The sequence below is a fragment of the Glycine max genome, chromosome 4 (assembly GCF_000004515.6).
Source record: "Glycine max cultivar Williams 82 chromosome 4, Glycine_max_v4.0, whole genome shotgun sequence".
Classification (NCBI taxonomy): Eukaryota; Viridiplantae; Streptophyta; class Magnoliopsida; order Fabales; family Fabaceae; genus Glycine; species Glycine max.
In genome coordinates, this window is record NC_016091.4 from 16,862,436 (window position 1) to 16,890,247 (window position 27,812).

At 34.5% G+C, this 27,812-nt stretch overlaps 1 long non-coding RNA gene across 1 annotated transcript; it reads right to left on the reverse strand.

The window, feature by feature from the left end:
- Positions 1 to 24,165: 24,165 nt before the first annotated feature.
- LOC100808092 (uncharacterized) lies at positions 24,166 to 25,637 on the reverse strand. The gene is made up of 3 exons (XR_005891058.1): positions 25,517 to 25,637; positions 25,170 to 25,291; positions 24,166 to 24,454 (listed from the first exon to the last, which is right to left on the reverse strand). It is a non-coding gene; the product is annotated as an uncharacterized lncRNA (long non-coding RNA).
- Positions 25,638 to 27,812: the final 2,175 nt, after the last annotated feature.

Below are 27,812 nucleotides of genomic sequence, written 5' to 3' on the forward strand. Positions count from 1 at the left end.
AAACAAAGTTGGTCCAATTGGTCAAAAAATAAACTCATATCTCACATGAACATGTGTTTGATTTCCACTACCAATGTAAGGACTTTGATGATGAATAATCTATAAGTACCTCTGTATGTACTTATTAAGCCTTGAAACTTGTCTTAGTTAATGTAAAACTCAACCAACTTTATATATATATAAATTTGTAATTAGATGAAAATGTAAATAATTTTATAAGTACATATTCTGAAAAAATAATTGTCGATCTAACGGGGACTTAAGAATATCATCAAGCTTGGTGAAAATGTAGGAGTAGGACGTTGTGGTTTGTCTAATTACGTTTAATGATGCGAATCAATATCAATATTAGATACAAGGGTGTTGTTGATGAGTGTTGTGTTGTGTATGTGCAATGCTGAGTTTTTTTTTAGTGAAAAAGAAGTTAGAGCAATCATGGATAGAGAGGGGAAGTGTATCTTTTCTTGAAGAATGAGAGAGATATAGAACAGAGAAAGAGTTCAAGATATATAGTTTAGAGAAAATAATTTAAAAGAAGGGAAAGTGTAAATAGTAATTGCCTTACTTTATTAATTAATATTTCAGGCTAATTTTTCATATTTTGGATTGTAACTAAGACTCATAGTTAGGTGAAATTATACTTATACCTATACAAGGATAACAATGGCTTGAAGAGATTTGTTATTATTTTAAATAAGAATTTCTTCAAGTTTTTTTTCCTCCACCCACTACAAAAAAAAATCTATCAAATATTTCCCACAGAATTTATTCTGTCAGAAATATTAGAATTTTCGAATTTTTTTTTCGAATGATTATATTCCATTGGAAAGCTTTAAATTTCTGACAAAATTTACCTATGGACAAATTTTCCGTCAAAAAGTATAAATTTCTGACGGATTTTACCGAATGAATCATATCCGTCGGAATTTAAAATTATCCCCAAATAAAAGGGCCCAACCCTAGCCCTCTTTCACTCCCTTTTTGCGACCTGATATCAGTGTACCTACTGTGCCTCTGCTGTGATCGTCGTGACTCCTTTGTGCTATTGTCACGCCTCCGCTCTCAGCCCACACCATTAATAGGTAAGCCTTGTTACGTTTACTCTATTGTGCGTCTGTTATCTTTGAAAAAAAGGGAAAGAAAAGGAAGATCTAATTGCAGTTTGGTGGGGTTGTTGTCTTTGAAATTTTATGCACAGACTTCAGGCTTAGCTCTGGCGGCAAGCATTGCCTGCATCACCAGCATCTTGAAAGATGCATTTAAGATCTTTGTTCTCTTACTTTATACTCTTGCATCGTTTGATGGAGATGAAGCAACTAAAATTTTAACTCAGTTCGCTTCCTTTTTCTTAGGTCAAAATGCAGAAAAAGAAGAAGAAAAGATGGTTGAGAAGGGTCTGGTGAGGTTTGGGGACTTGCAGACAATGAGAAGAGTGAGAACTAGGAAGAGATTAATGATGAAGAAGATGCAAATGGCTATAGTGAAGGAGGCAGAGAAGTCTATTCTGGTGTCTTCAGTTGGTGGGGCTCAACCTCTACCGCACTCAATTTATAACAGTCTCAAGACATTTGCAAATCCTTCTAGGGATGTGATAACGGCTAACAATGAGTTTTTTTTTTATAATAAAAATCTAATGAAAATATCCTTAAAAATATTTATTTAGCAGTTATTTTTGGCTTAAATGTTTGGAATTTATATTTCTCTTATTTATGACTTGCAGATATGAAAATGAGGGATAAAATCCAAAAAGATGCATAAAATATCAAAAATATGAATAAGGACGCTTTTTGGCATCAGGCCCAAGTCCACTCCAACAACTATAAAAAGGGAGTCAAACCAAGGAGAAAATACACACCGAATCTTAGAGCACTCTAATACACACCTAAAGCCCGAGAACTCTCCTTTAGGGAATTCTTTCTTCTCTCTCATCATTTTTTATTCCCTTTTTCCATCACTTCTCTTCCATCAGTTCCTATACCCGTTTTCAAGTGTAAGGCCCCTTATGGTTATGAGAGGCTAAACCCTTAGTTAGGGTCTGACAGGTCTAAAAAGCCAAAAGATGTATTGTACACTTCATACCTATTAATGCAAACAAGTGTTTTCTTTCCTATTATTCTTTCTTATTTTAATTTCTTGTATCACTTATCCTTTCATCATCATTGGGGGTTAGGTGCTCAACAGAGGGTATCCTTAATAAAAATACAAGGAAGGTCTTGCATGCATCTGTTTTAGGAATTATTCTCTCGGCAGAGGATAATTTCTAATAGAACTAAAAGGAAGGGGTATCTTAATAAAATCATTGCTAGACATAGAATGATTGCATTATGCCCATGCATCAAAACAAACATCTAGAATTAGAACTTGATGCGTTGGCAAATAGCCCCCTTTGGGGCACTTTTAGAAACTTATTCCCCAGATGGGGTCGTTTTTAAAGTTTTTCCGTGAGGGGCTATTTTGTACGTAAATTGCATGGGTCACAAAGCAAACCGCTAGTGGAACTGGCGAGTTTGCTGTCCGTGAAGGAATCGCCACTGGGAATGGCAATTTGGTCATGCATGGGGAACCGCCAGTCAAATTGGCGAGTTCCACAGCACAGGAGGTAGGCTCAGGCTTTTCAGAGATGGCAGGCGCAAGCAGCTAAAGGGAAATCGCCACTGCTATAGGCAAGTTGGCCTAAATTGGAGTTGCCATTGGTATTGGCGAGTTAGGCACATGGGAGATGCCAGCAGCATTGACGATTTAGTGTCTTTATATACGTCCCTCATCTTGCTTCAGTGTGTGTTGAAAATTTCCAATATTTTCAAAAGTTCTGAGCTCAAAATTTCCTTCTTCACGTTTACATTTGTTCAGCCATAAGCTTTCCAAATTTGGTGGTTCAGATTTAAATTTGTTAGATTCGAAATTTGCAGTCAAATAATTTGTAGCATCAAAATTTTCAGTCAAGTAAATTTTTTTGAATGTGAAGTTTTGAATAATTTTTTAATTAAATTAGCTTTATATTTCATATGGTTGTTGGTGTGTGTCTAAAATAAAAGAAATTTGTATCATCATCTTTATTTGAAGAAAATATTTTGAGTCCGAAAATTTTATTTTGAATTTCAAGTTTTTAGTATATTTTTAATTAGATTAGGTTGGTGTTGATGCTTTGTGTAGCATCATATTTATTTGAAGTATTTTGAGTGTGGAATTTTTTTTAATATGAGGTTGTAGTAATATTTTTTTTAATTAGATTAGGTTGATGTTAATGGTTTGTTGGTGGGTGTTAAAAATTTATGAGCGTTGAACTTGAATGGTATTTAAAATCTCAATATGAAGTGTGTAGTATGTAATTAATATGTGTACTTTTAAAGTGTTGTTTAGTTCTGCGTTTTTAAATTTATACTTTTAAGTTTTTGGCATCATTTTTATTTTAATGTATTTGTAGTAATTTTGTAATTATGTTTATTTATTTAGAAGTTATTATTATTAAGATTAATTATTTATAATACTAACTTTGGTTATGGTTTATTTTTCCTTTAAAATTACTACGTTGGAATCGTTTATGTTTTTTAAGTGTCTACCATTATATTTATTTAAAGTTAATAGTTTTTGTATAGAATAAAATTTTAATGTCAATTTCCAGTAAATGGACTTTTTGTGATTTCATTTTATTATTTTGAATTTATTATGATTAATTATTTAAAATATTGTTTTTGTAAGTACATCATGAATTCGGTTATAACAGTATTATATTTCAATGGAAGGGTAAATGAAAAGAATGATGGTGTAATATTTGAAGGCAATAAAAAAACGATTCAGATTAAACGTGAAATTAGTTTCAATGCTTTGAAGAAAACAAATTTAAATTAAATAACATATATTATACAACTAAATTAAAATAGATGCAAAACTTAAATTACTAACTAAAATACTCTACAAATAACAAAATTAAAAATTAAAATACATACATAAATTTAAATAAATGACCTAATTTTTTTCCATTTAATAAAATTTAAATTAAATAACATATATTATACAACTAAATTAAAATAGATGCAAAACTTAAATTACTAACTAAAATACTGTACAAATAACAAAATTAAAAATTAAAATACATACATAAATTTAAATAAATGACCAATTTTTTTTCCAATTAATAAAATTAAATTAAATAACATATATAAATTAAAATAAATCAAAAAATTACTATAGAAACAAAAATTTAAACAATGTATATATATAACATTAATAACATATCATATATTTCAATAAAAACTTAAAATAACTAAACTAAATAATATTAACATTCTAACTAAACCTAACATGCCATATATATAACACAAATAATACCATACAAACCTGAAAAATCTAAACCAAATAATAATAACATAACAACTAAAATTAACATAAACATATATATAACACAAATAATAACATACAAATTTAAAAAATCTCAACAAAATCATATTAATAAATCAACTAAAACTAACTCACCGTATAACACAAATAATAATATACCAACTAAATTTTATAATATATAAATATAACACAAATAATATTAATATTTTAACGTACTACTTAAAATTCAAATGTAGCATGTACATATAAAACAAATAATACCATACTATTTTACAAAATTTAAAGAAAATAATATTATCAAATTAACTAAAACTAAAACTAATAACATATAACTTAAAAAACATAACCTAAATAATATTAATATATCAACTAAAATTAACTTAACATATATATATAATACAGAAAAATAATTACAGGTATCAAGTTAAGAAACTTACCAAGAAGAGAGAAACCACGTAGTTGGAAGAAGAAGGGCAATGTCCTACAAAAAGGATAAACAAACTTAATGTAAATAATTTTCATATATCAATTAAAATTAAGTTAACACATATATATAATAGAACAAATATTTAAAGTTACCATTAAAAAATACTTACCAAGAACACAAAGCGCTTAGGAGGAACAAGAAGAAAGCAAAAGTGCAAGGAGGAACTTAGGAAGAAGAAGAAAGCAACGAAGGGCAGCTATGGAGGAGTGCTGAAGCTTCTTTTATAACGTGAAATTTTTCATAAAGCAACTCGCTAGTACCACTGGCGAGTCCTCTCTCTCATAGCAAAACGCCAGCACGACTGGCGATTTACCTCTGCACCACTACTGCCTCTCTACTGCACCACTCCTGCTTCGCTGAGTCCTGCACCCTGACCTGACCTTCCCTACGCCTGTGCCTAGCTGTTGGAACTCGCCAGTTTGACTGACGGTTCCCCATGCATGGCCAAATCACCATTCCCAATGGTGATTCCTTCACGGAGAGCAAACTCACCAGTTCCACTGGCGGTTTGCTTTGTGACCCCATGCAATTTACATACAAAACAGCCCCCTCGCGGAAAAACTTTAAAAACGACCCCATCTGGGGAATAAGTTTTTAAAAGTACCCCAAATGGGGAAATTTGCCTCATGCATTTTATCTATTGAATCTTTGCAAAGACATTTGGGAGATAGATAGGTAAAATAGGCTTGTCATCGTGAGACATCGGGGGCAAGTATTCTAATAGATGTGGGTAGGAAAAATTCACCTGATTGGTAGAGAAAAATATCAAATAATACATCTTAGGCATATAAGGCATGCTAGGTCATAACATTCTCATCTCATTGAATTCCCTATTTTTTTTTTGTTTTCTATTAATATCTATTATTTAGTTACTATTCTTTTTACTCATCTTTTACCTCATCTTATCTTTTCCTCTTATAAATTGGAAATTATCCAACACAAGTACAAAACAAAGTCCCTGTGGAAATCAACACTCAGACTTCCGAATCTTTACTACTTGTGACAAATTGGTGCACTTGCCAACAAGTTAACAAGTTTTTGGCGCCGTTGCCGGGGACTTTGTTCTTCGTACTTGGTTGTCATACATTTTCAATTTGTAAGTATTAATTCTTTTATTCTTTATTTTTTATTATAATTTTATTCATTATTTTTCTTCTCCATTATTTTTCATCTATAATTTGCATGGTAGTGCTTGTTTTTGTGTATGTGAGGTAGAACTGCAACCGAAGATTTAGCTCCCTAAATCCAAAAATTGAAGCCATTTGCAGGCGTAACAACGCTGTGAGAAAAAGAAGAGAGCAAGAAATACAAGGGAGCAGTCAACCCTCACCTCCACCCTCTCAACAAAGCTACTATCAAATGGAAGAGGAGCATGCATGACGAGTGACTCCAGAGGACTACTCAAGTACTACTACCCCGCAATTCTTCACAAGCATTGCAAAGTCAGAAGTTCAAGCAGCCAATATATCTTATCCCCACTCTCTCATACAATTGATACAAGGAAACCTCTTCCACGATCTACCAAATGAGGATCCTTACGCTCATCTCGCCACCTACATAGAAATATGTAACACGGTAAAGATAGCCGGTGTTCCTGAGAATGCCATATGCCTCAATCTCTTTTCTTTTTCTTTGGTAAGGGAAGCAAAAAGGTGGCTACACTCCTTTAAAGGCAATAGCTTGAGGACCTGGGAAGATGTTGTCAAAAATTTCTTAAAGAAATACTTTCTAGAGTCAAAGACTGCTGAGTGAAAGATGGAAATATCCTCTTTCCATCAGTTCCCCGACAAATCACTCAGTGAGGCACTCAACCATTTCCACGGACTACTCAGAAAGATGCCTACAAATGGGTACAGTGAGTCGGTGCAATTAAACATCTTCATAGATGGCCTGTGACCACAATCAAAGCAACTCCTTGACGCATCCGCAAGGGGAAAAATCAAGCTGAAGACACTAGAGGAGGAAATGGAGCTGATAGAGAACATGGCGGCCAATGATCACGCCATCCTTCATGATCGAGTATACACGCCAACAGCCTTATGGAACTCACAGTCCAAGATGCAACACTGGCCCAAAACAAGCTATTGGCCCGATAGATAGAGGCCCTGACGGAGACCCTCAACAAGCTCCCTCAACAACTATAAGTGATAAGTCCCTCTCACTCTTCAGTCATGCAAATAGGGGGATGCCACATCTACGGTGAAGCATATGAGCTAGGGCAATGTATACCTCAAGAAGATTCTTCCATGGAGGTGAACTACATAGGAGCTCAGAATCACCACAGATTCCAAGGCTACAACCAAGGAAGACCGCCAAGATTCAACCAAGGGAGGAATTTCACATAGGGCCCAAGCTGGAGGAATCATCCGGGGAACTAGTTCAACAAGGAGCAAAGAAGTCAACCTGTCCAGAATTCCATTCAAGGGGTCGATCTTTATGAGAAGACCAACAAGCTTGAGGAGACACTGAATCAATTCATGTAGATATCCATGTCCAACTATAAGAGCACAAAGTCATCCATCAAGAACCTAGAGATACAAGTGGGACAATTAGCCAAACAAATGGCTGAAAGACCCACTAGCAGCTTTGGAGCCAACACAGAGAAGAACCCGAAGGAGGAATGCAGAGCAATGTTGACTAGAAGCCAGAGGAAAGCGCAAGGAGAAGGAGAGGAAGCTGAAGGAGACCATTTTGAGGAAGGAAGGGCAGACAAAGAAGGAGAGAAGGAGGAATAAGAGAAGAAGGAAGAAGAGAGGAAGGTCTTAACCTCTAAGACAAAAAGCCAGCTAGCTCGAGAGGCTAGGAAAGAAGAGCCAGCAGCCCCTCTAAAGGAGCCCCCAAGAATAAGGAGCGCTACTTTAAGCGTTTCTTGAAGATATTCAAAGGGCTGAAGATAACCATGTCATTTGGGGAAGCCTTACAGCAGATGTCGCTATACACCAAATTCATGAAGGACACCCTCACCAAGAAAAGGAAGTACATTGACAATGAGAGCATTATGGTGGGTGGCAACTGTAGTGCAGTGATACAGAGGAAGCTGCCCAAGAAATTTAAAGACCCCGGGAGCGTGACAATCCCTTCCACCATAAGGAACGAGTTAGTAGGGAAGACTCTCATTGACTTAGGGGCAAGCATCAACTTGATGCCTTTGTCAATGTGTAAGAGAATTTGAAATCTGGAGATAGACCCTACCAAGATGACGCTCTAACTTGCAAACCGATCAATCAAAAAACCATACGGGGTAGTGGAAGATGTCTTGGTCAAAGTCCGCCACTTTACTTTCCCGATAGATTTTGCCATCATGGACATAGAAGAAGATATAGAGATTCCTCCTATCTTAGGCAGACCTTTCATGATGACTGCCAACTGCATGGTAGATATGGGGAATGGTAATCTAGAGATGAGCATCGACAATCAAAAGGTAACCTTCAACCTTTTTGAAGCAATTAAACACCCAGAGGAAGATAGGAGGTGCTTCAAGGTAGATGAGGTCGATAAAGAAGACATTGGTGCTCTTTCAACTACACAAACTTCACTGGAGAAAGCTTTAGTCAATGTTGTAGATTGTCTAACCAGTGAAGAGGAGAAGGATCTAAGGGCTTGCTTGGAAGACTTAGATTGTGAAGAAAATATTCCTGTATGGGGGACCAGTTTTGAAGAATTGAAAAGAGGGAGTCCATCCGAGAAGCCCTGCCTATTGTATGCGCAAGATAATGATGGATGAAGATTACAGACCAGTCAGACAACCTCAGAGAAGGCTCAACCCATCAATGAAGAGAGAGGTATGGAAAGAGGTGCTCAAGCTTCTAAAGGTTGGGCTTATCTACCCCATTTCTGACAGTGCTTGGGTAAGCCCAGTCCAGGTAGTACCAAAGAAAGGGGGCATGACAGTCATTCGGAATAAAAAGAATGACCTAATTCCAACAAGGATTGTCAATGGTTGGAGAATATGCATCGACTACCACAAGCTCAACGAAGCCACAAGGAAAGACCATTTTCCTTTGCCATTCATGGACCAGATGTTGGAGAGGCTTGCGGGACAAGCTTATTACTGCTTCTTGGATGGATACTCTAGATACAATCAAATTGCGATAGACCCCAAGGATCAGGAGAAGACGGCCTTCACATGCCCTTTTGGCGTCTTTGCTTACAGACGAATGTCATTTGGGTTATGTAATGCACTTGCCACATTTCAGAGGTGCATGTTGGCCATTTTTGTAGATATGGTGGAGAAAATTATCAAGGTATTCATGGATGAGTTCTTGATATTTGGGAAAGTGTCATTTCATGGTTCGAGAAGGCATAGTCTTGGGCCACAAACTTTCAGCCCGAGGGATTGAGGTAGACCTGGCCAAGATTGATGTCATTGAGAAATTGCCACCACCATCAAATGCTAAAGGCATCAGGAGCTTCCAAGGGCATGCAGGGTTCTACAGGAGGTTCATCAAAGATTTCTCCAAAATTGCAAGACCATTGAGCAATTTGCTGAACAAAGATGTTGTGTTTAAATTTGATGAAGAGTGTTCAGCGGCCTTCCAGACCTTGAAAGATAAGCTCACAATCGCTGTGAATGTATGTATACATGACTTTGATGATGCCAAAGATAAGGGCTTCTCAAGTTTGATCCAAGTCAAGAATTCAGAAAATCAAAAAATAACTCCCAAGAGTCACAACTCTTCAGAAAATAACTCTTGAGAGTCACATCTGTTCAAGAGATTTTTGAATGGTCATCAAAGGCCTATAAATAGGTGACTTGGGACATAAAATGAATGAGAGAGATTCCAAGAGAACTTCATTGTCAAATGCTCTCTCAAAAGAAACTCTTGGGCAAACACTTGCAAATCCATTAAGAGTTCATCCATGGACTTCAATTGTAATATCTTTCTCTTCAAGAGAGAATTCCTCTTCTTTCTTCTTATACAAAGAGATTGATTAAGGGACTGAGGGTCTCTTAAGTTGTAAGGATTCCTGAACACAAGGGATGGATTGTCCCTGTGTGGTTCAAAATTTGTAAACGGATTTTTACAAAGGGAGTGGAAAATCTCAAGTGGGTTGCTTGAGTATTGGATGTAGGCACGGACTGTGCCGAACCAGTATAAAGACTATGTTTGCATTCTCTCTTCCCTTATCTCATTTATTTTGTTGCAATCAATTTTGTCTTGCATGTTTAAAGAACATTATTAAATTGATTGTTGCTTCTTCTGCATTCTAAGCCTATCCCTTTTAAGTTATTGAGGTCGCAGGTCCAACAAGTGGATCATGCATTGTTTTGATGATGTCAAAAAGAAATCACTTGATTGTCATCATCAAAAGGGGGGAGAATGTGAATGTATGCATGCATGATTTTGATGGTGTCAAAGATAAGCGCTTCTCAAGTTTGATCTAAGTCAAGAATTCAGAAATTCAAAAAATAACTCCCAAGAGTCACAATTCTTCAGAAAACAACTCTTGAGAGTCACATCTGTTCAAGAGATTTTTGAATGGTCATCAAAGGCCTATAAATAGGTGACTTGGGACACAAAATGAATGAGAGAGATTCCAAGAGAACTTCATTGTCAAATGCTCTCTCAAAAGAAACTCTTGGGCAAACACTTGCAAATCCATTAAGAGTTCATCCATGGACTTCAATTGTAATATCCTTCTCTTGAAGAGAGAATTCCTCTTCTTTCTTTTTATACAAAGAGATTGATTAAGGGACCGAGGGTCTCTTAAGTTGTAAGGATTCCTTAACACAAGAGATGGGTTGTCCCTGTGTGTTTCAAACTTTGTAAACAGATTTTTATAAAGGGAGTGGAAAATCTCAAGTAGGTTGCTTGAGTATTGGACGTAGGCACGGACTTTGCCGAACCAGTATAAAAATTGCGTTTGCATTCTCTCTTTCCTTATCTCATTTATTTTGTTACAATCAATTTTGTCTTTCATGTTTAAAGAATATTATTAAATTGATTGCTGCTTCTTATGCATTCTGAGCCTATCTCTTTTAGAAAGGGGTTAAAAGTTTGTTAGTGGGAAATTAATTCACCCCTTCTTAAGATTTTTGAGGTTGTTGGTCCAACAACCGCCCCAATGATGATTGCACCTGACTGGAGTAAAGAGTTTGAATTAATGTGCGATTTATGCCACTACAGAGAAGGAGATGCTAGCTATTGTCTTTGCCTTAGAAAAATTTAGGCCATACTTGGTGGGGACAAGAAAGGATCCGAGAATGTGGTGGCTGACCACCTCTCCCGGTTGAAGAATGAAGAAGTGGCCAAAGAAGAACAGGAGATAAGGGGAGAATTTCCACTGCAAGACCTTGGTTTGCTGATGTGGCTAACTACAAAGCCACAGGAATCATCCCCAAAGAGCTTAACTGGAGTCAGCGGAAGAAATTTCTACATGATGCTCGTTTCTATGTGTGGGATGATCCACATCTGTTCAAGCTAGGAGCAAACAATCTACTAAGGAGGTGTGTTACGATGGAGGAAGCACAAAGCATCCTTTGGCACTACCATAGTTCACCATATGGGGATCACCACTATGGAGATAGGACAACGACAAAGGGGGTACAAGCAGGTTTCTTTTGGCCCTCAATCTTCAAAGATGCTCATGATTATGTGCGTCGTTGTGACAAATGCCAGAGAACATGGGGGATTTCCAAAAGGAACGGGATGCCTCTACGAAACATAATGGAGGTAGAAATCTTTGACTGCTAGGGGATTGACTTTGTGGGGCCTCTCCCATCTTCATATGAGAATATTTATATCCTGGTAGCTGTTGATTACGTGTCCAAGTGGGTGGAAGCCATAGCCACTCCCAAGAATGATGTGAGGGTAGTGATAAAATTCTTAAAGAAAAACATTTTTTCCCGTTTTGGAGTACCATGAGCCCTGATCAGTGATGGGGGAACACACTTCTACAATGCGCAACTGAAGAAAGTTTTGGAGCATTACAATGTCAGACGTAAGGTGGCCACACCTTGAGAAGACTGTCGCATCATCAAGAAATGATTGGGCTTTGAAGTTGGATGATGTCTCTGGGCTTACAGGACTGCATTCAAGACTCCCATAGGTATGTCACCGTTTCAACTGGTCTATGGGAAAGCATGCCACCTACCGGTGGAGATGGAACACAAAGCCTATTGGGCCCTCAATCTGCTTAACTTTCATGAAGCTGTAGCTGGAGAGAAGATGAAGTTACAATTGTTGGAGTTAGAAGAAATGAGAATGGACACCTATGAGTTATCCAAGATTTATAAGTAGAAGATGAAGGCGTATCATGATAAGAAGCTGCAGAGACAGAACTTCCAGCCAGGCCAACAAGTCTTGCTCTTCAACTCCAGACTCAGGTTATTTCCTGGAAAGTTGAAGTCAAAGTGGTCAGGGTCGTTTGTGATAAAAAAAAGTAAGACCCCATGGAGCTGTGGAATTAATGGTCCTTGCAGCAGGAACACCGGAGAAAAGATGGATCATCAATGGACAATGCTTAAAAATTTACAATGGAGGCCAGTTAGAAAGATTAACAAGCATTGTCTACTTGAATGATCCTGGAAATGAAGAACAACGTCTAGCTAAAGACGATAAATTAAGTGTTTACTGGGAGGCAACCTAACATTTTTGTTACTTTTTGTTTTTCATTTGTAAAGTAAAAAAAAATTAGGATTTTGTTTAGAGTCTTCACAGACCCTTAGTCCACCTGGGATAAATCCACCACTGATGACCCCAGAGGCTTTCATCTAGCAGGTTGGTTGGCTAGGAGTCCAACCCTCTACTGATTGGGGGGGGGGGGTGAGCCCTCTGAGGTTAGAGACACCACTGAAGTCGAAGCTAGGGATGACATCATTATAGATTTGGCGGCTGATTGAGACCCATGGCCAGACTTGGGATGAAGAAAGCAAGATTTTATTCAGTTTTTAGTCTTTATTTTTATTTTTATTTCTCTCAAATAATTGCATGATATTTATGAAGTCATTGCTAAATATTTTTCTGAAGGACTCAAACACTTGAAAATGCTGCATACCAATTTTGTGAAAATGTTGGTTCGATGAAGGCATACGTCAATTTAAGTAGTGGAGTATAAATCACAACAAAGAGAGAAAAGGTTAGCCTGTCTGAATGAAATCATGGTACGGTAAGCCAACAAATTTGTCTTGTCCTAGTGAGTTATGTGAAACCTACTTGTGAGAGAACGTCTATTTTTAATTTCATGATTTTGCATCATTCTTAGATTGTTAGATTAATTACATGAGGTGGAAGTAATCAATGCCCTATTTTCGTTTCTTCTTATTTCAGCCACTTAGCCAAAAAGCCAACCTTCGATAAAAAAATTTCCCTTGCACCTTATTTGAACCAAAAATGATGATCATGTTTTTTGTAAAACCCCTAAGCATACTTTAATTATCTCCTACCTTGTTTTAGGGTTTAAGAAAGCATTAGGATTTTAGTCATGATTTGCCCCATTGAGGTTGAAAAATAGATAAGCCTAGGCGGAATAAGTGGAAGTTTTTCTTGGATAAATGCTCTCTTATAACCCTAATTTTTGAAATCCAAGAAAAACCATAATTTCTTTGATTAGTCAGGCCACATTACAGGCCAATAAAAGTCCTCAGTGATCCACCAAATGTAAGCAGGATAACTTTAACTGAGATGAAGTGCAAAATTGGGAACATTAATTGCAGGTTGTAGAAATTTTAAACACCCATCCAAGACACTTGTGCGTAGAGAGAAACACTAAAGCCTAGTGAGGAAAAGTGAGGCAAGCCGACCTGATTAATTTCTGCTACTAACCAATTCTATCTCAATGTTTGTGCTTCCATTGCAAGATCATGGCAAATACAAGAAAGTCCAACTAAGGGAATTTAAAAAATTGCAACTATTGAAAGTGTTGGAGCATTCAGAGCCTCCTCTCATTTTTGTTTTTGCTTAAGGACAAGAAATTTTTTTAATTTGGGGGATTTTGATAACTGCTAAATATGATTTGTATTTTATAATAAAAATATAATGGAAATATCTTAAAAAATATTTATTTAGCAGTTAATTTTGGCTTAAATGTTAGGAATTGATATTTTTCTTATTTATGGCTTGCAGATATGAAAAAGAGGGATAAAATCCAAAAAGATGCATATAATATCAAAAATATGAATAAGGAAAATTTTTGGCATCAGGCCCAAGTCCACTCTAGCAACTATAAAAAGGGAGTCAAGCCAAGGAAAAAAGACACACCAAATCTCAGAGCAGTCTAATACACACCTAAAGCCTGAGAACTCTCCCTTAGGGAATTCTTTCTTCTCTCTCATAATTTTTTATTCCCTTTTTCCATCACTTCTCTTTCATCAATTCCTATAACACTTTTCAAGTGTAAGGTCCCTTATGGCTGAGAGGCTAAACCCTTAGTTAGGGCCTGACAGGCCTAAAAAGCCAAAAGATGTATTGTACACTTCATATCTATCAATGTGAACAGGTGTTTTCTTTCCTATTATTCTTTCTTATTTTAATTTCATGTATCACTCATCCTTGCATCATCATTGGGGGTTAGGTGCTCGACAGAGGGTAATCCTTAATAGAAATACAAGGAAGGTCTTGCATGCATCTATTTTAGGAATTAGTCACTCGACAAAGGATAATTTCTAATAGAACTAAAAGGAAGGGGTATCTTAATAAAATCATTGCTAGACATAGAGTGATTGCATTATGCCCATGCATCAAAGCAAGCATCTAGAATTAGAACTTCATCCATTTTATCCATTGAATCTTTGCAAAGACATTGGGGAGATAGATAGGTAAAATAGCCTTCTCGTCATGAGACATCAGGGACTAGTATTCTAATAGATGTGGACAAGAAAAATTCACCTGATTGGTAGAGAAAAATATCAAATAATACATCTTAGGCAAATAAGGCATGCTAGGTCATAATATTCCCATCTCATTGAATTCCCAATTATTTCTTTTGTTTTCTATTAATATATATTATTTAGTTACCTTTCATTTTACTCATATTTTACCTTATCTTATATTTTCTTCTTATAAATTGGAAATTATCCAACGCAAGTACAAAACAAAGTCCTTGTGGAATCGACACTCAGACTTCCGAATCTTTACTACTTGTGACAAATTGGTGTACTTGCCAACAAATTAATAGGATGCATGGCATGAGGGTAACTTTCTTTTTCTTTGCTTTGTTGACCATGTAGTGAGTACACACTTTTTAAGACTCTCTATGCAATGTTATTTGATGTGTTGTTAAAAAAACAAATCAAAGTTATATTTCCTTACTGATGAGAGTGTTACATCAAGTCATGTAAATAAATGTTTACAATAAGATGGTCTGTCCTTTTATTGGTGGTAGGAAATAGGAAAACCTAAAGCTGCTGAGTGTAATTATTGAAAGGAGGCAAGCACTGAAGCAAACAAGAGAACTCGAGTCTTGACAAATATTTAACGCGTCCACGTGCATGATCAAATCGAGTATAAATCATTAAATGTTTCAAGATTGCCATGCCCTCATGGTCTCAACCTGTCTATATGACATGTTTTCAAATTTTTTTTATTTACAAAAAATACATGTTATGTGACAATTAATACCAACTTAGTCAAAAGCTATCTAATAATTTATTCAAATTGTTATCTTCTACTGTGATTGCTTCTTTATTTACAATCTAGTAGACCTCCTATTACCCAATTTTATAATAGTAGGGATATGAATAGAGGAGTTGCTTTATCCCACGTGCAGTGACAAAGGAATTATGGGAATTATAGGAATATACATGCACTGACAAAGGAAAATAGCATAATAGCTGATGCGGCAGAGAGAACGGAGGTGATTGACATGCATAACAAAATTCTTGCTTGTAAATTAAAAAATTTAGTTACATGTCTCATTAAAGATTGGTTAGTATAGATACATGATTCAGAGAAGGGACATAATAAAACAATTCTGCTTGATTGCAAAACAAGGTTAATTTCCTATTGATTTTTATTAAAATTTTCTCATGCTACACTAACAACTAGCTCATGTATAACTAATTTGTTGCCAACATGCTCTTTTGTCTTCTTATCTTATGCTAAAGTAGGAGCAATGCAGGAAATGACACTGTGGGCCTTGGAGACTATGATTGAGAATGAGAGGTCAGCCAAAAAGCTTAAGCATTTGAATTCCTATCAAGAAAGTGATGCAATGCCTAGTGTGATTACTACTGGAGAAGACACCATTACTGGTAAGAGAACAGTTTGTATTGTATGTGTTTACCATGGCAACTAAAGTTATATGCGTATTAAATACGGTACACAAACACTACTAAAATTTATTGATTTAATATCGCAAGGTTAACATCGGTTTTCAACAAAACTGATGTAAACAAAAACACGATGGCATTGTCATAAATAAGATGACTTTATTAACATCGGTTTTATAAAAATTGATGTTAACAATACCATGTTAACATTAATTTTACCAAAAACCAATGTTAACATTAGTTAATTAACATCGGTTATTTAAAAACCGATGTTAACTGGATGTGGTTAACATCGGTTTTTGGAAAACAGATGTTAACATGGTATTGTTAACATCAGTATTTTTACTTAAATTAAAAACCCCAAACCCTTCTTTTCTCCCCGTGCTCATCGAAAACCCTTTTCTCCTCGCGGCTTTCTCTCCCCCGCGCTCGTTACCTCGCGACCACTGAAGATTGCCGCCCTCGTGTCCGCCATCGCCGTCATTGTTCATGGCACAATGCAACCCTAAGGTAAATTTCCAATACTGTATCTTCACTAGTGTATTTGAATACTGTATCTTCATTGCTATTAATATTTCCAGTGGGTTCGTGAGTTCGTTGTTTCATAGGTTTTAGACGCTCTCTTGGCTCCTAGTTCATGGGTTCTTATGTTCGTAGGAAGGGTAATGTTGTGAACATAAAACTTGTCCAGTGGGTTCGTGAGTTCATTGTTCCATTGGACACTTTTGATTCTGTAAGTTTTGAATCATTTTCTCTTTAAATCTATTGATTTTTCCCAGAGATAGCTGTAATAATTCAAACAATGTAAGATTGTAACTCCCAGAGATAGTTGTTATTGTTAGTGCCTTGTAGTGATTTACTGAATTTGTTCTTGACTCGAATGCATGATTTAAAGGATTTTAATTGAGTATTAAGTGATTGAATGGAAGCTAGAAGGATATGATGTTATATGCATGAGTGATGGTTGATTGCACAAATGGTGTGAATGAAGTAGCTATTGAATCCTTGTAAGACAACTTGATCAAACTAGATTTTGGGCTCTGAACCTAGGATGTGTTTCCTGTTTTAGGCTACATCCAAAGATCTTAAGGTTGTCCTAAAATATGACTCAAGCCTTGGTGTTGCATGTGTGTACTAGAATAATGCTTAGAAAGCAAAACAATGCTTTTGTAAGTTAGTTATACCTCTAGGCATTGTGAATTGGGTCCTGTTAAGCTTTGGTAATATTGTACTATTAAAAGAGTAAATCACCTAGTGTGTCCCTTGGAAGTGTTAAGCTTTCTTTACTTTAGTGTCTAAAATTAAGTAACTTAAATTTTTTTTCTTATGAAATTGCAATTTGTCAATTTCACATGCATGTAACATGTGACTTATGTGATTAATAAAAGTGTGTGTGTTCTTTGTTACCGTAGTAAGCAGTGGATTAGTTTGTTAGTTTATGGAGGGTGTAGGTTCTTTGTTTTTTTGTTGGTTTTGAAAGTTAGGGAATATGATATTGTGATGTCTGAATTGTGTTGTTGTTTTAAACCAACACTGGAAAATATAGCATACCCATTAATCATGTTTTTTCATCCCATTCCATAACTCTTTTATGGAGGGTTACGGAGGGTGTAGTGTTGATTACCATCCCCAAAAGTAGCATATACTTGTAAGAGTTGAACTTTGTGATCCTCATTATAATGTACATGTTTGTATCGTACCTTAAAACTAGTTTTATAATGTGTTCTTTATCATTTTCTGAAATTCACATTGTCAGCATTTGTATCTCACATTCAATTACATATTCAAATCATTTCATAGATTACTATTTTAGCTTTTGTTTTCCAAGTATTAAAATACTTTGATTTGCATTACATTTGTTTTCTCACGTCTACTTAATGAGTTTATAGTGGCAACTACCTTTTGAGATGGTAATATTCTGCCACCATTTGTTCATGTTGTGAAATTGAATTGTTATGTTTTGTACAGGTTACTACAGAACATGAGTCTGGGATACACATTTGTAAATCCATAAGTTAAATAGAAGAACTATTTCAACTTGTCCACAAAGCTAGCTTGAACTATGAAAAAGGTCTATGTCTTCTTCACTCTTCACATAGTAACCTGGAGATTCCTTGAGCCTTTTTGTTTAGTTAACTAGTAGGCCACATAGCTAACTTATCTTATCTCATCTAATTAGACCTTTACTTTTGAAAAGTTCATATAGTTGTTTGTAGCTGGTAAATGTCTAATAGAGACTAGAGACCCATGGTAGGGATGCCATCGGTTATGATTAAGCAATTATAGTCCATGTGTCACAAACATATAGATTAATGAATACTATGGTAAACTAACAAATTAATGAGTAAAAATACAAGAAACTAGATTCAATAAAATGAGTTGAGAAAAAGCAGTACTATTTTTTGGTGAAAAAGTGAAAGCTACACCATCTCTCCTCTATTATAATGAGGCACGCATGCACAAAGGAGAAACGTGAAAGTCACGTGCATTAAATGAAGATTCATTGGACGACCAAAACAAGCTTTAAACAATTTTCACTCTTTGCATTGTAAAGTTATTTTGTATTGCGTCCAACTTCTATATCCTCACATTGATAACTGATTTTGTTGTAAACCTTCAAACACATTTGTTAGTGAAAGCCTGGAGCAGTTTAGTGTTAAGGAATATTTGGGTATACAATCTTGAGTGTAAGATTGCAGTTGTTGTAGCCAAAAGTGGCTTAACGAAATACCTTCGTCTTAAAGGGAATAAATGTAACTCAAGTTGAATGAACTAGTATGCTTTTTCTCATGCTTTTTTACTGGATGATAGATTAATCATTTTGAAAATAGTGTTTGCGGTTTTTCTTTACAAACGCACATACACACAACACAATTCAATTCTCTTGTATGTTTCTTGTTCTTTCAATTCCTCAATGTTTTTCATTTTGTTGCATGTATGTGTCGTAGATATAGTCTCATGGGAATAATAACTACACCGACATAGAATTATATCATATTTTTACAATGTCGTATAAATTAACAAAATTCACTTATTATTGTCAGTAACTTTGTCAAAGCCGCAAAAACCCTTCGTGGGAGGTAACTTTGTGATTTTCATTGTTTTAAACATTAAATTTACTTATTATTGTCAATAATAACAACTTTGGATAATGTTTAATTTTTAAAGGATGTGCAAAAGAAGGAACAAGCCATTTAGAAACAAAACATTGCCCTTCGCGTGTTGTCTCATGGGGGTTATGAATTTCTAGAAATAAAGTTGATGGATGAGAAGAAAGAGAAACAACTGGAGGAAGCTGCTAAATATGGAAGCACTAACACCGTGATTGATCCTCCATCTCCCATCAGACGACACATGAAGTGGAAGATGGCCCGCATAAGGAAAACTGACCAAATGACGTCTGAGATAGCAAAGGAAATTGCTGACAAGATTGTAAGTCACTTTCAATTGTCAATTGCAATTATTTATGTTTAATGTTCTTAAGTAAACCAATAAATGTGTTCATTATAGGATTCCTTGGAGGAGTAGGCCTCACATGGTTCCTTTGTCAGCCATGAACGTCAGGATGTACTGACTGCTGCCATTGGGCAACCAGAACACCCTGGTCGTGTGCATGCTACAAGAATCGGTGTCACGATCAAACAATACTTTGGACCGGCTCCAAGGACCTCCCCCACTTCTTTGTCCATGGCTCCCGGAGACCTAGAGCGGCTGACGCAAAAGATCAGGGACCAGTTGGAGGAGTCGATCACATAAAAAGTGAATCGACAACTAATGTTGTCCTTCAGCCAGATGCAGTCCCAGTTTCAATCGCACAAGCAATCACAAGGACTCATACTGCCTCCTGAGCTTGAGGTTGGTCCTTTAGCTTCTCGTATCAACACAAAGGAGAGTTGTGTTAATCCCTCATGGAATGACCCAGACACGGGTGACTCAAAGAAATGTGGGTTGTACGTCAAAGAAAATCCTCCTGACCTAGTTGCCCTAAGAAGACTTTATGAGGGGTCAACAACCGTTCACAACATCCCTTTGCGTCATGATCAAGTCAAGGTCGGTGTTGAGGAAGTTAGAGATGCAGATGCTCTCATTTCTATACCCACTCAAGAGGTTCAGTTAGTGGGGCAGACACTTAACACCTTCGTTGCTTGGCCGACACATCTTGTCAAGCGTTTATTAGAACAGGTATTTCATTGCCATTAAATTTTTTTTTCCAATTTAAGTGTTCACTGTATATATATTATGTTAATTAACTGTGTTGGATAAACAAGGAGTTGTAGGACCGGCGAAACCTGCACATAGGCCGAATCATCATGTCGATGATCTCCTATATTTGATGACATTGACTATCCCACAGCTTTTCCTTAAACCGTTGCAGGTTATGTGGGATGCTACCGTGTTTGGGGTGTTTAATGACAACTTCCCCTTTTACATAAAGTATGAAGATCTGTCTAAAACAACACATGGTGGTCAATGTCTCATCATCTCTGTTATACAATTGTGGATTCTGTAAGTCAGTTTACATTATTATTTATTGCTTAAGTAATTGTTTTAAATTCATACATAATTTACTTTATTTTAACAACAATAGGCATATGACTGAGACAAGTATGCGAGCAGGGAATGTCGATGTGTATCGATTCCTCGAGCCACAGTCCATACAGAGATCAGGGCAATCACAATTTGAATCAGAAAGTTATATTATGAACTGGATGCATAATTCAAAAAGGGATGTGTACCTAGGAGCCTACTTGAATGGTTAAGTTAAATTGAACAAATGAATTTAAATAATGTATAATAGTATAATAACTTATATTGTTCTCCACTTCAGTGCACACTGGCAAATGGTTGTCATTTTGCCTAAGGAAAATGTTGTCATCTGGTTTTGTTCATTGCATAATAAGTCAGACAACTACCTCAAAGGAATTATTAATAGGTCAGTCCTATTTTTCAATACATTTGCATTAGCATTAGTCGGGAACATCAATATTTTAATTGTACAATACACATCCATGTTTGTATTGAATAGTGCTTTGAAAAGATTTGACGATACTCCACAAATTAAATCAAAGGCTGCTGCTAGATGGATTGTTGTTAAAGTATGACATTTAAACAATGCTTCTAGTTATATTTTAATATTGTGTAGACTAATTTGTACTTAACATTGAATATCTAAATTTCATAATGTATTTAGTGTAATAGACAAAAAGGAAGCACTGAGTGTGGGTATTGCATCATGCACTGGATGTCAACTATAATCTTAGGAAATTTCAAGAATAATTGGGAAACAATAATTGTTTAATTCAATCATATTTCATTTTGTTATAATTGGTATTATATATTATTGACATGTTTTATTATATCATGCATGCAAGTATTTCAATGATGCTAGACCATTGGAACTAGAGAGATTGAAGGTGCTTCGCATCCAACAAGCAACCTATTATTTGAAAGTTAAAAATGAAACAATTAGTGTTTAAGCAATTTTGGAATTGTAGTTTAGTTAATTTACATTTTTTACAATTCATGTTATATTCACATTAAATATTCTTTTAATTCATAGTAAATAATCAATTTTTTTATGGAATTTCTGGTAAAAACTATTTGAAAACATAATGAAAATTATCTACTGTGGTTCTGCTTTTAAATTTGCAGGTTAATTTGGGGTTATTAAAAAAAACAGATTAAAAAAATCCAAAAAATAACATTTGTTTTTAGTAAAAACCGATGTTATTTTTTTACTACCAACATTGCTTTTTTGGAAAAACCAATATTAATATATATACACAACATCGGTTTTTACTATAACAGTATTTTAAATTTATATATTTTTTAATCTACATATTTCAATTTTCAATTAAAAAAATCCAAAATATAATATCGGTTTTTAGTAAAAACTAATGTTGTATGTTGAACATCAACATCGATTTTATAGAAATCGATGCTGGTAATGAAGCTTAACATTCAAAAACCAATGTTAATATATACATACAATATCGATTTTTACTAAAAACCGATGTTGGTTTTTGACTACCAACATCTATTTTTTTGGAAAAATCGATATTAATATATGCATACAACATCGGTTTTTACTAAAAACCGATCTTGTCTGTATATATTAACATTGGTTTTTGATAAAAAAAAAAAAATCGATGTTTATACAAAGATATGACTTTTTTATTATAATTCTTACCATATAACATCGGTTATTTAAATAATCGATATTGTCATTTTATGTTAAGATAATAAAGTCTAATACATTCCTTTGCTGAGTCGTGCTTTAGTGGCTTGCTAGTTACTCTGTTTGTGCCACAATCAAATGTAAGATAATAAAGTCTATTCATTTTTTTCCACTATTTTGTATTTTTGTCAGGTTGTCTCTAGCATGGTGAGTTAGTTTTATCGTAAAAACAACTTGCTAAAACAATTGTATGACTGACTCATGGCATCAAATTATGCTTTATCTGGGAAGTACTTTGTTTAGATCTAGTATAAAGAAAGAGCTCAACAACTGATGTATAAGTTTGGTATAATGTTATCAGGGTCGTGGTCAGGGCCGAGTCCAACAATTATCAAGCCTAACGCTGAAATTTACATTCAAATTTTTAATTATTATTATTTAATTTATTTATTCTATATTTATCCAAATTTAATATGTAAATATTTATAATATTATTTTACTATATAAAACGACAAATTTAATTAACCTATTCTTGACATAGGTAATGCTATATAAGATTTTAATATTTTTATTTTTAATTTTTTCAATAATAATTATAGCTACAAGTGCTATTTAATATTTTAGAAAAGTGCATATTTTTAAAAAATAATCCTTTAATATAATGTAATACTTTAATTATAGTATAATTTTTTAAGTATGTACTTTTGTAATATCTTTATTTTGAATAATGAATTAAGAGTTTTTCAATTTATTCTCATCTAGTTTGTGGTTCATGTGGGAACACTGTCGTTGAGTTCAAGAATTCCGTTCACGTGTAGCTAAAAGCGAGTTGAAGTTTGCTTTTACATTTACATATTCTTCTTTCTATCTTGTGTCTTGTGTTTTTTGCATCAGTTTAGCATCAGAGTCACTTGCTTCCTAGTTGAATTTTTGTTTGTGGTTCCATATTTAAAAGGAAAAAAAATTCCCTTGTGTTTTGTATATCTATTTTTTCTATTCACCATTTGTCTTCATATTTATATTATTTATTTGTAGTTGTAGAATTTTTATAGACTCGTTGCACTTATCTTTTTCATATCCTTAGTAATTATTACAGAGTCCTTATATATTCAAAATTATCATCAATTTTTGTTTCTACTTATCTATAATAGTTAGTCTGTAGCCATAAATTGGTTACACTAATCTCTTTCTTGTCATTATCCACTTTAGATATTCCAAATCATCCAAATCTTTTCCCTTTTGTATTTTTGAATTGTTTTACTTTTACTTCAACATTATTTTTTTTACATAAGACAAGGTGGGCTAGAAATCAGAAATGTTGATGATACCAACTAGGTTGACATCTCCAGCAAAATTGATTAACAAAATCCACCAAGAAGATTTCATTAAAAACCAAAAGAAAAAGAAAAGAAGGATACACATAATAGGTAAAGCTCAATTGACAACACAAATTAAATTTGTATAAGTTTTGGATTTGATCTCGGCATAATACATTGTTAGAGAGGGACAGAAGTTTTAAATGACCAAATTTTAGACCGATAATTAGTTTTATAGTCAACCCAAAAAATCAAAATTTGTAAAATTACCCTTAAGATTTTTTCAGGAAGCCAAAGGTCCTAATTATATATAATGGTTATCAAAAAGAAAAGAAAAGAAAGGAGAGTAAAAAAAAAATCATACAAAAACAAAGTTTAAAAAATAAAGGAAATAGAGCATGAAAAATGTTTCTTGATGAAGATTTCGATTCAAGGACAAATTACTTCGATAAGAGACAGAATGGTGGGGATCAAGAAGCGCACAAAATCCATTGATAGTTTGTATTGGTTTAGTGACTAAAGTTAAAGGAAAAATCTACATTTTCATGTTAAAAGGTAAAATCAACTTAGTTAAAATGTATTTGAAAACTACAATAAAACTACTACATTATTTCATGTTTATTTTTTGCCATTTCTATATTTTTCGTTGCATTATTCGATGAGTGACAAAATTCCTTTTATACAGTATAGATCTACTTTTCTAAATCAATCACAACATCATTCATGAGATTTGTATGATGATATAATATAATGTAAAAAAATCCCATTCATCTAATTTGAGAACATCTCTTGAGCTCACTTTTTCGATAGATATCCTTCTTAGTCACGGTTAAAATTCCAAATTGCTCCTCAACCTTCTTGATGAGAAGTTTCAATAGAGGAACCTTAACAAGAGTTCTCCGCGACCCTACCATGATCAACTTTTTCTGTAACCAAAAAACATAGCAAAACTAGTTATGACACAACAAAAATAAAACATCTTTACGAAATATATTCATGTGCGTATGAAAAAAAAAATGGTTGTGACAGCTGTTAGAGAAACACAAAACTGAATAATTGTTAAAACTCCTGAAAAAAGTGCCTTATTCCTCGTTCTAAAGTAGGACTTTTGCCTTCAAGAAAGCTTTCATTATACTAAAATCGAATTACTTCTGTCATTACTATACATTTTTTGGTTTATGGCTACAATATATATAATTAAAGTTCATTCTTTTTTGAAGAGGTATAGTACTTGGATTATGAAAATAAAAAGAATAAAAACCAATAGAAATAAAGCTACTAGGATTATGATAAATAACCCAATAAATATCTAGGAATAACCTCCTCATTTGTTACATACTCATAAGAAAGCAATTAATTAGTTGGATTTCCCCTTAATTACAAAACATTTTTTAAAAGATCAAGAGCTAAATTTACAAATTCTGAATTAAGGAGTTGGGTTTACAAAAGCTCTCATCATGACATGACAAGAGGTATAAGGATATACAATTATATATAAAAGAAAAACAGGAAAAAAAAAAATTATCCATTTAATATATGCATTTATTCAATAATAAGCATAACATGAGCTTAATTATGATCAAGCATGGTTAAAATTGTTTGAGCGAAAAGTTAGAGAGTGTTTGAGCACAAGAGGACTACCTTAGCACGAGTATGAGCCACATTTATCATGTGCCAGTCTCCAAGCAGAGAAGCAGCACAGCTTGTCGGGGTTTCGGTAGACCTTACAAAAGATACTAATATACACAGTCTTTATCACTACCCTGGACAAAACAAACAGATGACCAGTTTATGAGTAATGAGGATCATTATCTGTGTAATGAGAACAAACAAAATTAAAGGAAATGAACAAACAGAAACACCTATGTTATGTCTTAAATGTTAGTGAAATGTTAAACACCATGCGATTGTATTTTTGTAACATCACAGGCTCACAAGTCCAAAGGCCTAAGTAGTAACATGATTCTTGATGCTAGCTTGAGCCTAACCTGGTATTTGTCAATGGTGTGTATCTCCAAGGAAGTCATGGAAGCATCATTCCGGATGAGGTTTGCCTGTGAATTATAGGGAGTAATAATGCCAATGTGATCACTTCCGATTCCATTTTTTACTAACTCCTTTGCAACCTGCATATAAATAAATGTAAAATTGATTTATGTGTGCGAGACAGTCATATGACATGATTTATGCTAGCTTGAGCCTAACCTGGTATTTGGATGTCAACCTGTTTTCATTAACAGATGATCACCAACATATTTATCAGGCAACTTGTCTGAGATGGAAAATGACCTACCTCAGCAATTATATGAGCTTCAATAGGGTTATTTACAATCTTCTGATCTCTTGCCTCTAAAGCAGCCAACTTGTCTAAAATGGAAAAATAAATATATAAGCAACCCCATTTACAATGAACTTTAGGATAAAAAGGATGTAAAGGAAAACGTTATTTACAAACCAGTGTCAATAAATATAACAGGTCTTCGAGGATTCAAAACCTGCATATGTTTATACAAAAAGAGATAAGATTCAATTCTACTTAAAGGATATTTATAATTTTATCTTATCCTAGCATAAATATTGTTAACTGTGACGCTGACAAATTTTTTCCTTAAAGATTGAGTAGTTTACATTCACCCACTCAATTTTATTAAAACTGGAACTTTACCCAAAATAATTATGAACTGTGAAGACATCTTAGAATAAACATATTATTAGAGTATGACAATCCATTGTTTATGACTGACAAATACAGCTCACAATAATTTCCCTACATAGAGTCTATATTAAGACTAACAAACGAAGGTTGATGTCAGCGAAAATGAGTTTCCCATAGAGATCTTTAATGCCAACATGGAAAAAGAATTTCTGAATATTATTGCTCGGTTTAGTTGTACAAGGTGAATTACAATGTATAGAATAATGCTAATAACACACCTAGAATAAAGATACATAGCAAGAAATAAATTACTCTTAATAAAAGGAAATAAAGCACCAAGCACAGAGAAAAACAGAAATAATCTTTCCTAAAGTAGTACTATCTATTATTATAATACTCAAGTGAGATCAAGCTCCTATGAATGGACAAAATTAAGCCGTAAATGCAAAATCCTCCACATATAAGATAGTGAGAAGCCAGACGAAAAGAGCCTTACATCTTCTAGCCAAGGCAAACCACAGTTTAAGCCTGAAAACTCAAGTTTTGCATTAGCTGCCTCAAATGAACCACACCTCAATCTGTCACCATATATCAAGGCATTTGAAAGGTCCAAAATTTCCTGACACATTCGATACTGTATATATTTTAACCTAGTGAATCCGTTAGACAATGGAGCAAAAAGAACCAAACCAAAGTTTGTGATCTAAATCTAGCATCCAGATCATACCTGACTCTGCAAAGCTGAAATAGCCTCTAGATGTGCTTCTGAGAACCTACAGAACAAATTTATTCCCATGCCACACTCTCAGGCCTCTGCACTCTAGGAATTTTCAGATAAAAAATTTCAAATATATGTTAGTGACATGTTAAACACTGATTATATTAGGCCAAATACTTTAGACGCATACCTTGCAAGTGGTGGCAGTTGGTAATGATCCCCAACAAGTACAAACGTTGAAGCAAATGTTAGAGGGCCCAAGGACACCTGCAATGGCAATATTTACAACAAAACTTTTTTGCAAGTATACAACATTATCACATACACATGAACAATTGTTTTCTTTTTCTTAACTTCTCCTATGGCATGCTTTGTTTGTATTTATATTGTTAGGTAACCCTATTAGCCATTATTACATATGACAGGTTAGTTACCCATTAGTTAGTTACATTGGTGAGTTAGATAGACTGAATAAGGCATGTCGCCTATAGATAAGTAGGAAGGGAAGAGAAATCAGTTTTGTCATTTGTCAGAGAATGGGGGGGGGGCATTGGGAGGTTCAGACCCTTGAAGTTCTGCAAGTTAGATACCGTATTGAGGGGAGAAAGTCCTTATTGTTTCTAATAAGATACCAAGTTTTTATCAGTTATCTTCCCACTTTCCTTCTAGAATACACTTTAGTAATAGGCCCCTTATTCCTAACTCATGTGGTTTTGTTATTGATATCAGATTACATAAATAGCAAAGAGTGAATTCTGATGTTAATGTAACAAGATTTTCGGCTCTGATATAGAGTTTCATATATATTTTGTAAATAATGATGAGCACTAATAATTAGTATCTGTTGTAACAATAGTTTATGGCAAACCGAAAAAATTACTGGCTGAGTCACGGACAATGTCGCTTTCTT